This window comes from Somniosus microcephalus, unplaced genomic scaffold (assembly GCF_052327205.1).
Source record: "Somniosus microcephalus isolate GS21.2 unplaced genomic scaffold, FLI_Smic_1.0 unresolved_chr4, whole genome shotgun sequence".
NCBI lineage: Eukaryota > Metazoa > Chordata > Chondrichthyes > Squaliformes > Somniosidae > Somniosus > Somniosus microcephalus.
This window is the reverse complement of record NW_028225182.1, coordinates 12,410,313-12,425,180: the sequence shown is the minus strand read 5'-3', so window position 1 is coordinate 12,425,180 and position 14,868 is coordinate 12,410,313. Positions and strand designations below refer to the sequence as shown.

The 14,868-nt window shown below is 45.0% G+C and overlaps 1 non-coding gene across 1 annotated transcript; it reads right to left on the bottom strand.

Annotated features, from left to right (window-relative positions):
- Positions 1 to 7,179: 7,179 nt before the first annotated feature.
- trnav-uac (transfer RNA valine (anticodon UAC)) lies at positions 7,180 to 7,252 on the bottom strand. Its single transcript has one exon. It is a non-coding gene; the product is annotated as a tRNA-Val (tRNA).
- Between the last annotated feature and the right edge of the window lie 7,616 nt (positions 7,253 to 14,868).

Genomic DNA, 14,868 nt, shown 5'->3' with positions numbered 1-14,868 from the left:
CCTGCAGGCTGCAGGAGCAGAGGCAGCTGGAGGGAAAGAAGTGATAGGAGCAGAAGGAGAAGACATTGGAAACTGGCAGAATCTTGTGTCTGTCTGTTGTTTCAAATGATGCAGGACAGCCCTGCGTGGATTTGCAGTTTTCCCAGGAGCTGCATTGTTCGGTGCGTGCATTTTAGACATGGAAACATGCCCATCAGGAGCTTGTGGTAATATTTCACCTCACTGTACATTTCAAGTGGATGCCTACCCACACTTGGTGCTGTGGTTGCACGAACATGTCTTTTGTTATTGTTAGTGCACAAGTGCAGTACAATGAAATGTAGGCTTGCGGCTCGAGCGTGTATGTCTTAATCTAAATGTGCACTCTCGGGAGCCGCAAGCCTACATTTCGTTGTACTGCACTTGTGCACTTACAATGACAATAAAAGGTGATTTGATTTGATTTTTGATTTTGATTTGTGTTTTCACCTAAAATGTAATTTTGTACAAACAGTTTGCCTGGCGCGAAAGAGTTAAAAAGGGGAGTTAGACTGAAATGGACGGGGTTGCTGCGGTATGTGAAATATGGTGACGATCTATGGTTATTATCCGAGGTGACGCTGCAGGATCCTTTAAAGATCACCCGCGGATCCACTGAAACTAGCCGAATGTGCAGCTTTGAGAGGGGCTTTCGGCACCGTCAGGGCAGGAAGCGGGAGTGAGGGAGGGACGCTGTCATCTGTGCTGTGTTTAAGTCTGTGCAGAAATATACAGAGAAAATATACGGGTTCGTTGAGATTTTTACTTGTATTGATAATAAACACAAAATCAGTTCTTCCATATTTTTATATTAATTCAATTTTAATGGGGAAGGTTTTCATAATGTTTCCGCCCGGTATCGAACCGGGGACTATTTCGTGCGCGAGGGGAATATGACAGCCACTACGCTACAGAAACTCTACCGCCGTTGATTATGGCAAGAGCATCACAGAAGAGAAATGTGGTTTACAAATGCAGGTCCGGGATTAACTTTTGTTTTCATACACTTTATTATCTGAATTTCGTTAAACTCTGTAAAAAGATGAACAATTGTTCTAATTGATGAATCGACTTTCTGTTTCAAACTGAAGGAAATCCTAACATGGTCACCGAGTGACAGGCAAAACTTTTTTAAGTGGTTTGTCTTTTGCTTGTGATGAATTGTCATCAGTTCTCATTTTACAGACGATATTTGAGGAGTTGGTTAAAAATGTTCAGTGTTTATCACACCGGGAATCAAGTGCAGCCGTTGTTCAGTTTAACAGGAACCGACAATTGTCGCCGCTTTTACACAGGGGAGGAAACTCGCCCCTGGAGGTTCACCTGGAGCACGATCCAAAATCATTCATCCCGCCCTGGAGCGGAACCGGGGGCATTTCGTGTGTAAGGCGAGCGGGATAATTGCTGCAGTCCCGAAACCTCTGCTCAGTTTGTCAGCCGCGAGTCAGAAGGATGTGTTAAGGGAGAAGGTGACCCGCTGACTCACCTCTCTCTGCACTGATTGAGATTGTGTCGCTTCTCCGTCAAACAACATCATTTCTGTCCCACACTAAAAGCTCTCAATCCTTCTCCTCCGCTCGCTTTCTATTCAAGTAATTGGACAATGAATCAGTAATAAGGTTCCCTCGGGCTTTTGCTGGTGGATTTACTGATAAACCGGGGAATTGAGAGGAAACTGGAGCACAGGCAGGGTCCTTGCGACAGACCAGTCCGGCTAGCCCAGTCGGTGGAGTGTCGGATACTTCATCCCCACGGCGGGGAGTTTGCGTTTTAAATTTTGGGCTGATTTTAAAGCCGATTCCCAGCTCGGCCAATGAGTGTTTCATATAAATGTTGTTCAACAAAATAAGAAAATCTCTCCTTGATTCCGGAATCTTGTCTCTCTCCAGCCGCCCGCTGCTAAAGATTGAACAGACTTTAATTTCACCTTGGCTCGGGGTCAGTGCGGCTCAGTGGGACTTCGGCCCATCTCTCCCTTCACAACCCATCAGGGCCGAGAAAACAACGGGGGATTTTACACACGTGTTGTGTTCTGTAACTTTTTATAAACACTTCAGTGTATTTCACTCTGTGTCCAAGACTGTGAGGTCTTCCCTGGTGTGTCAGCTTCCGGTGTTTATAAACACTTCAGATTTCCTGATAATGTTGTTGAATCACATTTTTTGAAAGAGTCATTGACCGAGAGGTGCCGGGGGATTTAGAGCTGGGGATCGCCTGTGAAACCAGCCCAATAATTTGAAACACAAACCGCCCCTGAGATTAAGAGTCTCAGGCTCTACCGACTGAGCTAGCCGGGCCGGTCTGACCCCGCGCACTGCTTGTGTTACAAATCATGAACCAGTTTCCCCTCAATTCCCAGCTTTACCAGTAAATCTGCCAACAAAAGCCCGAAAGAACCTTATTACTGATACTTTATCCAATCACTTTAATATGTGTTTTCTGGTTAGCAACACTTCTGCCGCTGGAAAATGTTCTCCTTATTTACTTTATTAAAACTCTTCATGATGTTGAACACGTCGACAAAATCTCCCCTTATCTTCTCTGCTCTGAGGAGAACAGCCTCTTCTTCTCCACTACTCCACGGAACTGAAGTCCCGCATCCGTCCTAAAGCGCAGTGCCCGAATTACACACAATACTCCAAAGGTTTGGTATAACTTCCTTCCTTTTGCCCTCTATGCCTCTGTCTGTAAAGCCCAGGATCCCGTTTGCTTTTCTAAAACAAGACAAAATGCTGCGGATGCTGGAAGTTTGAAATAAAAACAGAAATTGATGGAAATGCTCAGCAGCTGTGAATGGCAGGTGAGTTGGAGAGAAGAGAATTAATTTGTAAAAAAGCAAATTGGCTTCAGAACTCTGCGTGAGGCTCCTGTGGGGTAATGGTGCGCACTCTGGACTTTGAATGCAGTGATCCGAGTTTAAATCTCGGTTGTAAAATTTGGACAAATTAAAGTGATTTTGATGGCAGCTGTGTGATTGGCTGCTCAGCAGCGGGAAGTGTAGAAGCTGAAGGTATGGATGAGAAAAGGCCGGGCCAAAATGGAATGGTGGAGATAAAATTGTCCAGTTTTTCCAATATTGCTGCTGGGCGAGGTTTGCAAGTAGCCTTGAGGGGGCAGCGATGTATCGCCATTGCGGTGCTGGTCCCCGACACAAACTCCGTTCCCCAGCCACCGACTTCATCCCAATCCCTGGCCACTGAGGCTGAACCAGGCAGCTTGCAACCTTGATGCTGTATTAGAACTCAGGTCTCCAGATCATCATGAAGTCGGTGGTTGAGGAACAGAGTTTGTGGCGGTGACCAGCACTGCAATGGCGATTCATCGCTTCCCCCTCAAGGCAAACCTCTCCCACCAGCGAGCACTGGACAATTTTCTCCCCACCATTCCAATTTTCCTCTGGATTACAAGTCGAGTAACATAATCACTGTGCCGCCAAACCCTGTAATTCACTGATTGAAGAATCATTAATGAGCAGCGCAGTGTGAACCAGGTAGAGTCAGTTAGAACAGGGAATCCGGAGTGAGACTGTCGGTATCTGTTGAGTTTGAGTCTGTGAAGAATGGTCCGGGCCCAGGTAATATACGAGCTCTATGCGATATTTTATTTATATTTAATTACAAGATGAATTTTTCCATTTTCATATTTGTTCTATTTTAATGATGACGATTCCTATCCAGTTTCGAACCAGGAACCATTTTCGAACATAATCTTTCCCGCCCGGTATTGAATCAGGGACTTTTCGCGTGTGAGGCGAACGTAATAACCACTAGACTATAGAAACCTCTGTTCAGAACTGTTTAGCGAGAAGGTGAAATGCTGAATCCCAGATTCTGGATTAATTTCCTTTCACTAACATTTCTCTGACTGAAACTGCACAAGTCAAAAATGTTCCTTTGAAAGTCATTAAACTTTCGAATTTCCGCGTCGCCCCTGAATCTTCTGAATCATAACCTCCAGTTTGCCACTCAATCAATGTCCCTTTGCATTTCCCTGCTCCCATCCACACTAATTACTGTACCAGCGTTGATCAGTGACAATAGATACTCAAAGTGATCAGGCTATGCGAGCTCAGTCGGTAGCACGATCGTGGGACCGGGGCCCACGTTGGCCGAAGGTTTTTGTTAAACTTTTTGTTTGTTGCTTTCACGGTAAAGCATCATGAATTAACCGATAGTTTTCTTTGGCTCAATGAAAGAAATGCTAACTGAGGGAGAGTCGACAGTTCAATAACTTATACTGTTGCCCATATCTCATTTTACACACTGCTTTAGGAGTCTGTTTTAAATTGTTCATTGCTGATGACACCAGGAATCTGGGGCAATATTTGTCAAATTGAACAGGACCGGTTATTTCCACCGTGATCAGAAAATAGAAACAGTTGCGAACTAACATCCCATGGTGCTGACATTCAGATTAAATGCAGTCAGCTTTGAAATAAAGTGAAAACATTTTACAGTGAAAAGATTTGTAAGTATTTGTGCCTTTAATTAAAGTTTGTGGCGTCTGATTCACACTCATGTCTCTTCTTCCTCTGTTGAATAAGAAAGGAGGGGCTTGACGTTGACCAGACTGCACTGTGCCTGATATTTGTGAGCTCATCCTTTATACTGAGCGGTTTCCCGCTTGTTGCTCGATGTCAGCTTTAGCTCAGCGGTTACTTCGCAATAGACGCGTTCCTGTCACCGCGGGTGCTATCTGGCGTTTTTTTATTGTCATGTTCAATCCCCTTCTTCAACACCGAAGCACATGGTAGCCGTGTTTTTAATTTAGCAGAGTGATATTTTTCGAGGACACCCTTAAATGATTCAATAACCTGGTCTTATCAGTGAGTGTGACCCGGGTTCGATTCTCGGTTAGGGAAATAACTTTGACATCACCGTTTTTAATTAATTAAAGTGAAGATATTTAAGTAAATAATTAACATGCAACTAATGTGAAAAAATAAGAAATGTTTTAATCACCATTAATTAACCGATAACCTTTTTTGCAGAATGAAAACTATTCTAATATGGTGACTGAGGGACAGTCGAAAGTTCAGTCATTTATTTTGCTCTTTTCATGTGCTGAACTTTTAACTCATCTCATTTTATACATTGGATTTTACGAGAGTGGTTTAAAATGTTCATTGCTTGTAAGAGCAGGGATCTGAGACAAATTTGTTAAATTTAACAGGACCGGTTTTTTCACAGAAAAAATATTCCCTGACATAATGTTTTCAGACCAAACACTGACCGATCGTTCTTAGACCCAAAGTGGATGATCTGACACTTGCCCACATTGAACTCCATTAATCGCAGTTCAGGGGAGAATTAATAGAGGTGATCGAAATTATGGGGAAACAGTTTCCACTGGCAGGAGGGTCAGCGAGGCTATGGGGGAAGAGCAGCGGAGTGGGACTAATTGGATAGCTCGTTCAAAGATGCTGCATCAATTGTTCATTTTAATCTGCGATTGATAGATTTTTGTTAACCAAAGGTAATAAGGGTTGAGTCAAGTCAGTGAGACTCTTTATAATTGTTTCAATCATCATTAATCAACCCACAACATTGTGTTGCTCACTGCAGGAATTGCTAACAAGTTTACTGGGAGACAGACAAACTGTAATAACTTATTATAGAACCATAGAATCAGCCAGCACAGAAGGAGGCCATTCGGCCCATAGTGCCTGTGCTGGCTCTTTGAAAGAGCGATCCAATTATTCCCACTCCCCTGCTCTTTTCCCAAATCCCTGCAAGTGTTTCTTTTTCAATTTATTTCCCTTTTGAAAGTTAATATTGAATCTGCTTCCACCACCCTGTCTGGCAGAAAAATATTGATATTAATGTTATCCACGTCCCATTTCACATAGTAATTTCCCTGCTTTGCATGTCATGAAATTTTATCCCTTCTGATTTTACACACTCTAATTTAGGAGTTTGCTTAAAAATGTTCGGTGCTTGTGACGTCAGCCATTGTAAGATATAAAAGGATTGCAGCCACTTTCCCTGGAAATCTCTGCCCCAAAGTGCTGTTGATGCTCATTCGTTGAGTATATTCAGGGCAGAGATCGATAGATTCTGGGACTGTAGTGGAATCAAGGGACATGTGGATAGGCAGGAAAGTGGAGTTAAGGTCGATGATCAGCCATTATCTGATTGAATGGCGGAGCAGGCTGGGGGGCCATATGGCCTACTCCTGCTTCTAATTCTTTTGTTCTTATGTTCTTATGTCCTTTCACAGGAGAGCAAACCCGCCCCTGGACCTGCAAGAGGAGCAAGATCCAACAAAATGATTCCACGTACCTGATAGCTCCTACACTGCGGAAACGTCTCCACTTTCAGTACCAGGTCAGATGGAAATGTTAAGCGAGCAGGTGAACCACTGAATCCCACTTTTGAGGGATGCCCCAAAGCGTTTCACAGTGGCGTCAAAAGAAATGAGTTGCACTTAGTAATTGAATATAAGCAAAGTGAGAAGTGGGATTTGAACGCACGCTTTCAGAAGAGACTGCGATTTGAACGCAGCGCCATAGATCTCCCGACCAGCCTGACTGTTGGAAAGCTCACTTGCAAGTTCTCACTTCCGGATTTAGAAAGTTTCAGTCCGGGTGCTTGTTCAATGTTGCTCGGAGGCTCAGTGACCGGGTTATCATCTCCCCCGGGTTTTCCTGAGCCTGTGCTCGGTGTATGGGGAGGTTTGGCCCGGGTTCCTGGGATGGACAATAACAACCTGAGCACTGGAGCTGGGGAAGAGCGATTAATTAATGGGTTTGTCTCCGTGCCTGAAATGCGACTTAGATCTGTTGGTGTTAACCAAGGCCGGGGCTCCGAGATATTGCATTTTGTTCAAGTTTAATCAGAGGAATATCCGCAGTCAGGAGCTGAAAAGGACCAAGAGCTGAAAAAACACAAGAAAAAAGATAAGAAATATTAGCAATTGTGATAAACTCTTTAAAGTGTTTTCTGGTAGTTTAGTGGTTTAATTGTTTTAATCACCATTCATTAACCGACAGCGTTGATTTTGCAGAATGAAAGAAATGCTCACACTGAGGGACAGTCGAAACTTCAATAACTTAACTTTAATAATTTGCGAAACTTTATTCATTGATGAAATTTTATCACCTATCTGATTTTACACACTGTATATTAATTTACTGTACGTAAATAATGCTCTTGACCATAATGTTTCCGCCCGGGATCGAACCGGGGATCTTTCGCATGTAAAGCGAACGTGATAACCGCTACATTACGGAAACTACTGATGCACGCCGCTTCCAGAAAAATCTGTTCAGGGAGAAGGTGAAATGCTGACGCCCAGATTCTGACTTAATTTCCCATCACTAACATTCTCTGAACAAAACTGCACACTTCAACAATGTTCCTTTCTGTAGTGTATGTGCCTTTAAGTCAGAACTACTTTTTACAGCTCCTGTATACTGGAGTACCGGCAGTGACCACACCGGTATATAAGCTTTGCGCATGCCTCTGTACCCCAGTCTAGAGTTTACCCTCCTCCAGTAAAGACCTGTTATTTGTTAATGTACAGCATCCGTGTGATTATATATCCACTGAACCACGGATCTAACAGCGGCGACGAGTGTCGATTCGAATCTACCTGCAACATAAAAGAAAAAAAAAAGTAGTTGAGGTCAGGAACACGGGCGTCGACCACGAGCAACCGCCCAGCAGTCAGACAGAGATCCAACTTCGCTGGGGAGGCTGTGGAGAGCCGGGATTGGTTCCCCAGCCACAACGAGCAGTAAGAGACCAGCGACAGGTCCAGAGCGTCCAGAGCAGACCCTTCCTGAGCAGTGGCAGCTGGAGCCGACCGACGGCAGAGAGCCGAGCAGCATCGACGGGGTAAGACAGAGGGTGAAGAGCGCAGGGCGCAGCCGGGGGTTGAACACCGAGCGGCGTCGAGGAAAAATACTGCAAACCAGAAAGAGAGAGGGTAAGAAACAGTCGGGTTCTAGACTGAGCGGCGTTGAAAAGTATCAAAAGAAGAACACGCAGAGCACAGCCAGGGATCACAGGCTGATCAGGGTACATGGGGCGAAGCAAGGGGAGATGCCATTGAGCCGCGGAGAAGCAGGAAGAGCGCAGGAGACGCCATTGAGCCACGGAGAAGCAGGGACAGCACAAGGGACGCCATTGAGCCATGGAGAAGAAGGAAGAGTGCGAGAGACGCCATTTTGAGAAGCTGCAGCGGAGAAGAAGGGCGAGCGCGGGAAGGAAGGAAAGCGCGGGAGATGCCATTTTGTGCCAGCGGAGAATGAGGGGAAGCACGGGAGGCGCCATTGGTGATAGTTAATGCACAACCAAGGATGCCGAAGAGTGGCAGTATCTCTATGTTCGACAATGAAGTCGAAGATTGGGTGACATATGTCGAACGCATTGAGGTGTACTGCAGGGCGAATGAAGTGCCAGATGCTAATAAAGCGCTGGTTCTGTTAAATTCCATGGGTGCAAAAACTTATGGGTTACTGCGAAATCTAATAACCCCAGACAAGCTGGTAAACAAGAATTTTGAAAGCATAGTAGAAATCCTACAGGACCACTTAAACCCCACACCACTGCTGATAGCAGAACGATTTAAGTTCCATAAAAGGAACCAACACAAAGACGAAAGCAATGCTGAGTACCTAACAGAAGTGCGCAAGCTATCGAAATACTGCCAGTTTGGAGCGGGACTAGCAGACATGTTAAGGGACAAGTTTGTGTGTGGGCTAAAAAGTGAAGGGACCCAGAAACGGCTTCTATCAGAAAAGGACCTTACGATGGACAAAGTTTTCAGTATGGCAGTATCACATGAAGCAGCCGCAAGGGGCGCTGCAGAGATACAACGGAGACCGCAAGAATATGGCACCAACGAAATGACCTATGGAACAGGGAAGTGCTATCGCTGTGGCAGAACAGCACATGACCAGAAAGATTGTTGGTTCAAGGACCAAGTGTGCAGACAGTGTGGGAAAGCAGGACACATAGCAAGAGTCTGCAGGTCTGGGAAGAAAACCAACAGTAAGAAATCTCCACAGGAGAAGTACAAAAAAGGTATACCAGGTGATGGACAGTGGTTCAGACGAACAGAAAAGTGACACACACTCCGGAAGCAAGGAGCTGGGTTGTCTGAAACTACATAATGTAACCGAAATGGAGGATCACCAGACTATCTGGGTTACACTCAAGATAGACGGAGTCCAAGTGGAAATGGAATTGGACACAGGGTCAGCTCTAACAGTCATAAATCAAAGAGACTACAAGCAGCTATTTTCAAACATACCCTTGAAAGCTACAGAGATTGTCTTGAAGATGTATACGGGGCAAAAAGTCTACCCCAAAGGAAAAATAAGGGTGAAAGTGACATATAAAGGCCAGGAAATACCTAAAATGGATATATATGTATTGCCAAATGGAGGACCACCACTGCTAGGACGTGAAAGAATCCGGAAGATACAATTAGATTGGCATTCCATACAGGCACTGAAAGTTGAGGCCAAAAAGGATGACGACGTCACACCTGGACGACTGTCAAAAATGCTAACTGACGCAAAAGAAGTGTTCCAGGAGGGACTAGGAACACTAAAAGGAATAACAGCAACGATTAAAATAGAGGAAAATGCAAGCCCAAAGTTTCTGAAGGCCACACCAGTGCCTTATGCGATCAGACCAGCTGTTGAAGCAGAGCTGGAAGGGTTGGAACGTTCAGGAGTACTGTCCAAAGTGGACTGGAGCGAGTGGGCTACACCCATCGTTCCTGTAATGAAGAGGTCGTTGAGTAATATGCCTGGGGAACCAAAGAAGGTCTGCATCTGTGGGGATTTTAAGGTGGCAGTGAACCCAGTCCTTCACATGGTGCAATATCCGCTTCCACGAATTGAGGATATTTTTGCCTCGCTATCTGAGGTAAATGCTTCACCAAAATTGATCTAGCCCAGGCGTACTTGCAAATGGAGGTAGAAGAAGCTTCAAAACATTACCTTACGATCAACACTCATAAAGGTCTCTATCAATACAACCGGCTGGTGTTTGGAGTAGCCTCGGCTCCGGCTATCTGGCAAAAGGCGATGGATCAGGTCCTGCAAGGGATTCCAGGGACCCAGTGTTATTTGGACGACATCTTGGTCACGGGCGAAAATTATGGTGATCACCTCGCTAACTTGGAGAAGGTGCTCACCAGATTAAAGGAGTATGGGCTACGAGCTAATCGCCACAAGTGCGAGTTGTTCCAGAAATAGATCTCGTATTGCGGCCACGTCATCAATGAAGAGGTGTTACATAAGTCCCCTGACAAGATTGAGGCAGTGGTCAAGGCTCCAGCACCGGAAAATGTGTCACAACTGAGGTCGTTCCTCGGGCTGGTAAACTATTACCACAAGTTCTTACCAAATTTGTCTACACCCGCTGAACACCCTACTGCAATCAGGGGTACCATGGAGGTGGGATGACGAACGTAGACGAGCTTTCCAGAAGTGTAAAAAATTGATCATATCAAAACAGGTGTTGGCCCATTTCAACACAGCACTACCAATTCGTTTGGCATGTGATGCATCACCCTACGGCATTGGAGTGGTGCTGTCGCACAAATTCCCAGATGGGTTGGAGAGGCCAGTAGCCTTTGCGTCTCGGTCACTAATCTCAGCCGAGCGCAACTACGCCCAGATTGACAGGGAGGCCCTCAGCCTAGTATGGGAAGTAAAAAAATTTAACCGCTATCTGCATGGGCAGAAGTTCACCTTGCTGACTGACCACCAACCACTTGTTTCCAACTTTAATCCTAAGAAGGACGTGCCAGTAATGACTGCACAGCAGTTACAAAGATGGTCCCTGTTTCTCGGGGCGAATCAATATGAAATAGAATATAAAGGCATGAAACAGCATGGGAATGCTGATGGGCTATCCCGCCTGCCACTGCCTACTGTGGAGGAAGCACCAGCAGTGGACCCTATCAAGATATTTTATTCGTCGATAATTGAACAATTGCCAGTAACAAACGAGGATATAGAGAAGGAGACCCGCAATGATCCGATGCTGTCACGGGTATATGAATTGACGGTGAGGGGATGGCCAACACATGGCAACTCACTGTTTCCAGCATTCTCATCCAGAAGAGAACAGCTGTCAGTATGCCAGGGGACAGTAATGTGTGGATCTAGAGTGGTGATTCCACCAAGTTAAGGGAGAGAGTGCTAAATGAGCTACATGAAGGTCATCTGGGGGGAGTGAAAATGAAAAGCCTTGCTACGGCTTATGTGTGGTGGCCGGGAATCGATCAACAAATCGAAGACCTAACTAAGAGCTGCTTAGGATGCCAGAAGGTCCAAAATGCACCACCACGTGCCCCTCTACACCCATGGGAGTGGCCCTACTCTCCATGGCAATGGGTGCACATTGATTTCGCTGGTCCATTCATGGACTCAATGATCTTGATAGCAGTGGATGCTCATTCAAAGTGGCCTGAGGTGATAAAGATGTCTTCAACCACTACAAAGAAAACGATTGCAGTCCTATGGACCATATTTGCCAGAAACGGTTTGCCAGAGCAGATCTGCTCTGATAATGGACCACAGTTTGTGGCCGACGAGTTCCAAAAATTCATGAAAAGGAATGGGGTAAGGCATTACACATCCACCCCGTATCATCCAGCCACCAATGGATTGGCTGAGAGGTTCGTACAAACCTTTAAGAAGGCGATAAAGGCCATGTGCGACGAGGAAATTCCACTACAGCATAAGATGCACAATTTCTTATTAGCCTACCGAAACGCGACACATGCAGTTACCAACCAGACCCCGGCCATGATGTTCTTTAACCGAAGGTTAAGATCTCGTCTGGACTTGCTCAGACCAAATGTGCGAAGAAATGTTGAGGACAAACAATTCCAGCACATCAATGAGAAGCCGACAAGGAGCTTCAATGTAGGGCAACCAGTCTTGGCCCATGACTATCGAACAGAGAAGTGGCAACCCGGAACAATATGTACAAGGCAGGGGCCATTAATGTACACAGTGGATGTCAGGGAGAACATTGTGAGACGCCACATCGATCAGATCTTAGCGTCACAGGAATGCGTCAACCCCATGTCTCGAGTACCTGGGGATGAACCCAACATACTGGTAGCATCTACTTCAGACCCAGTAGCAGTGGAACCCGATGAACTACCCAATGAAAAGGGGTCAGAATCGCCTCTGCACCAAGAACAAGAACCTCTGGAAAGGCGCTATCCCGAAAGGGTCAGGAAGCCGCCCCAAAGACTGAATCTATAAATGGACTTTTGTTATTTGATGTACATGTAAAAATGTAATTGTTATTTGAATATTAAGGGGGTATTATTAATCTAAAAGGGGGGGAATTATAGTGTATGTGCCTTTAACTCCGAACTACTTTTTACAGCTCCTGTATACTGTAGTACCGGCAGTGACCACACCGGTATATAAGCTTTGCGCATGCCTCTGTACCCCAGTCTAGAGATTACCCTCCTTCAGTAAAGACCTGTTATTTGTTAATGTACAGCATCCGTGTGATTATTTATCCACTGAACCACGGATCGAACACTTTCTAACTCATTAAAGTCCCGAAATGTCTTCCCTCGAATCTTCTGAATCTGATGCCTCTAATTTTGCCAATTCATTCAATGTCCCTTTGCAATTTTCTGCTCCCATCCACACTACATATTCTGCCACTAACTTAGTGTCGTTAAACTTGGTAATATATGCCTACAGAAGACTTTGGGATTACCTTTTATGTTAGCTGCCATTCTATTCTCAGACCTTCTCTTTGTCCCTCTTATTTTCCTTTTCACTTCTCCTCTGAACTTTCTATATTGAACCAGATTCTCAGCTATATTAGGATAGTTGAAGGCCCCATTATCACTGCTCTATAGTTCATAGTCACAGAGTCATAACGGCACAGAAGGAGGCCATTCGGCCCATCGAGTCCGTGCTGGTGTTCTGCAGAGCAATCCAGTCAGTCCCATTCCCCCGCTCTATCCCCGTAGCCCGGTAAGTTTATTTCCCTCAAGTGCCTATCCATTATCCACTTGAAAACAGTGTGTGTCTCCATTTCCACCACTTCTGTCGGCAGCGAATTCCAGGTCCTCAACACACGCTGCGTAAAAAATGTTTTCCCAACGTTCCCCCTATATCTCTTACCCAAAACGTTAAATCTGTGGCCCCTAGCCCTTTTAACATCAACTAGTCGGAACAGCCTTTCCCCGTCTAGCCTATTCAAACTCATGATAATGTTGTCCACCTCTATCAACTCACCACTCAACCTCCTTTGTCTTAAAATACACCTGTGCCGCGCCTTGGGACGTTTTACTATGTTAAGGGCGCTATATAAATAGAAGTTGTTGTTGTTGTAATGAAAACCAATGCAGCTTCTCCAACCTGTCCTTATAGCTAAGGTCCCCCATCCCCAGAACCATTCTGGTAAATCTCCTCTGCACCCTCTCAATGGCCTTCACATCCTTCCTAAAGTGTGGTGACCAGAACTGGATGCAGTACTCCAGTTGTGGCCTAACCAGCGCTTTATAAAGATTCAGCATAACTTCTCTACTTTTGTACTCAATACCTCTATTTATGAAGTCTTATCCTATATGTTTGTTAATCACTCTATCCATATGTCCTGCCACCTTCAAGGACCTATGCACATTAACTCCCAGGTTCCTCTTTCACTGCACACTCTTTAAAACTGCCATTATGTGTGTATTGCCTCTCGCTGTTCCTTCTGCCAAACTGCATCACCTCACACCTCTCTGTATTAAATTCCATCTGCCATTTGTCTGCCCATTCTGCTACCCTTTCTATGCCCTGCTGCAGTCTATTGGTATCACCTTCACTGTTTGTTACACCCCCAAGTTTGGTGTCGTCGGCAAATTTAGAAATTATACTCTGTATTCCAATATCCAGGTAATTTATAAATATCACAAAAGCAATGGTCCCAGCACTGACCCTTAGGAAACACCATTGTCTACCATCCTCCAGTGTGAAAAACAGCCATTTACCACAACTCGCTGTTTTCTAGCCTTAAGCCAATTCCTTATCCAAGCTGCCACTGACCCACCTATTCCAACAGACTCAATTTTATTCACCAGCCTTCTATGTGGTATTTTAATCAAACGCCTTCCGAAAATCCATGTCGGCACCATCCAATGCATTTCCTTCTGTGCAGACTTCAGCGAACATCCCCATTGCTGGCCTTATTTTGGAGGGAAGGTAATTGATGAAGCAGCTGAAGATGGTTGGGCCTAGGACACTGCCCTGTCTAGGCCTCTGGTGATTTTGAACTCCTTGCAATCTTCTCTGCTCTAAGGAGAACAACCCCAGCTTCTCCACGGAACTGAAGTACCTCATCCCCTGAAACATGCTTGTAAATATTTTCTGCCTTCACATCCTTCCTAAAATCTTGTGCCCAGAATCCTCCAGCTGTGGCCTAACCAATGATGTATAAAGGTTAGTATTACTTCCTTGCTTTTGTACTCTATGGCTCTATTAATAAAGCCAAGAATACCGTACGCTTTTTAACAGTCTTCTCAGCTTGTCCCGCCACCTTCAAAGATAGATAAATACACCCCCAGGTCTCTCTGTTCCTGCACAGGATTTAAAATTGCACCATTTAGTTCATATTTCCTCAGTTGAATCTTCCTACCAAAATGGATCACTTCACACTTCTCTGTGTTAAATTACATCTGCTGTGTCTCTGCCCATTTCACCACTCTGTAGATGTCCTCATGAACTCTGTTACTTTCCGTTTCATTATTTACTACATTTCTGAGTTTCCTGCCATTTGCAAATTTGAAATTCTACCCAGTATATCCAAGTCCAGGTCATTAATATATATCAAAAAGTGCAGTGGTCCAAATACCGACCCCTGG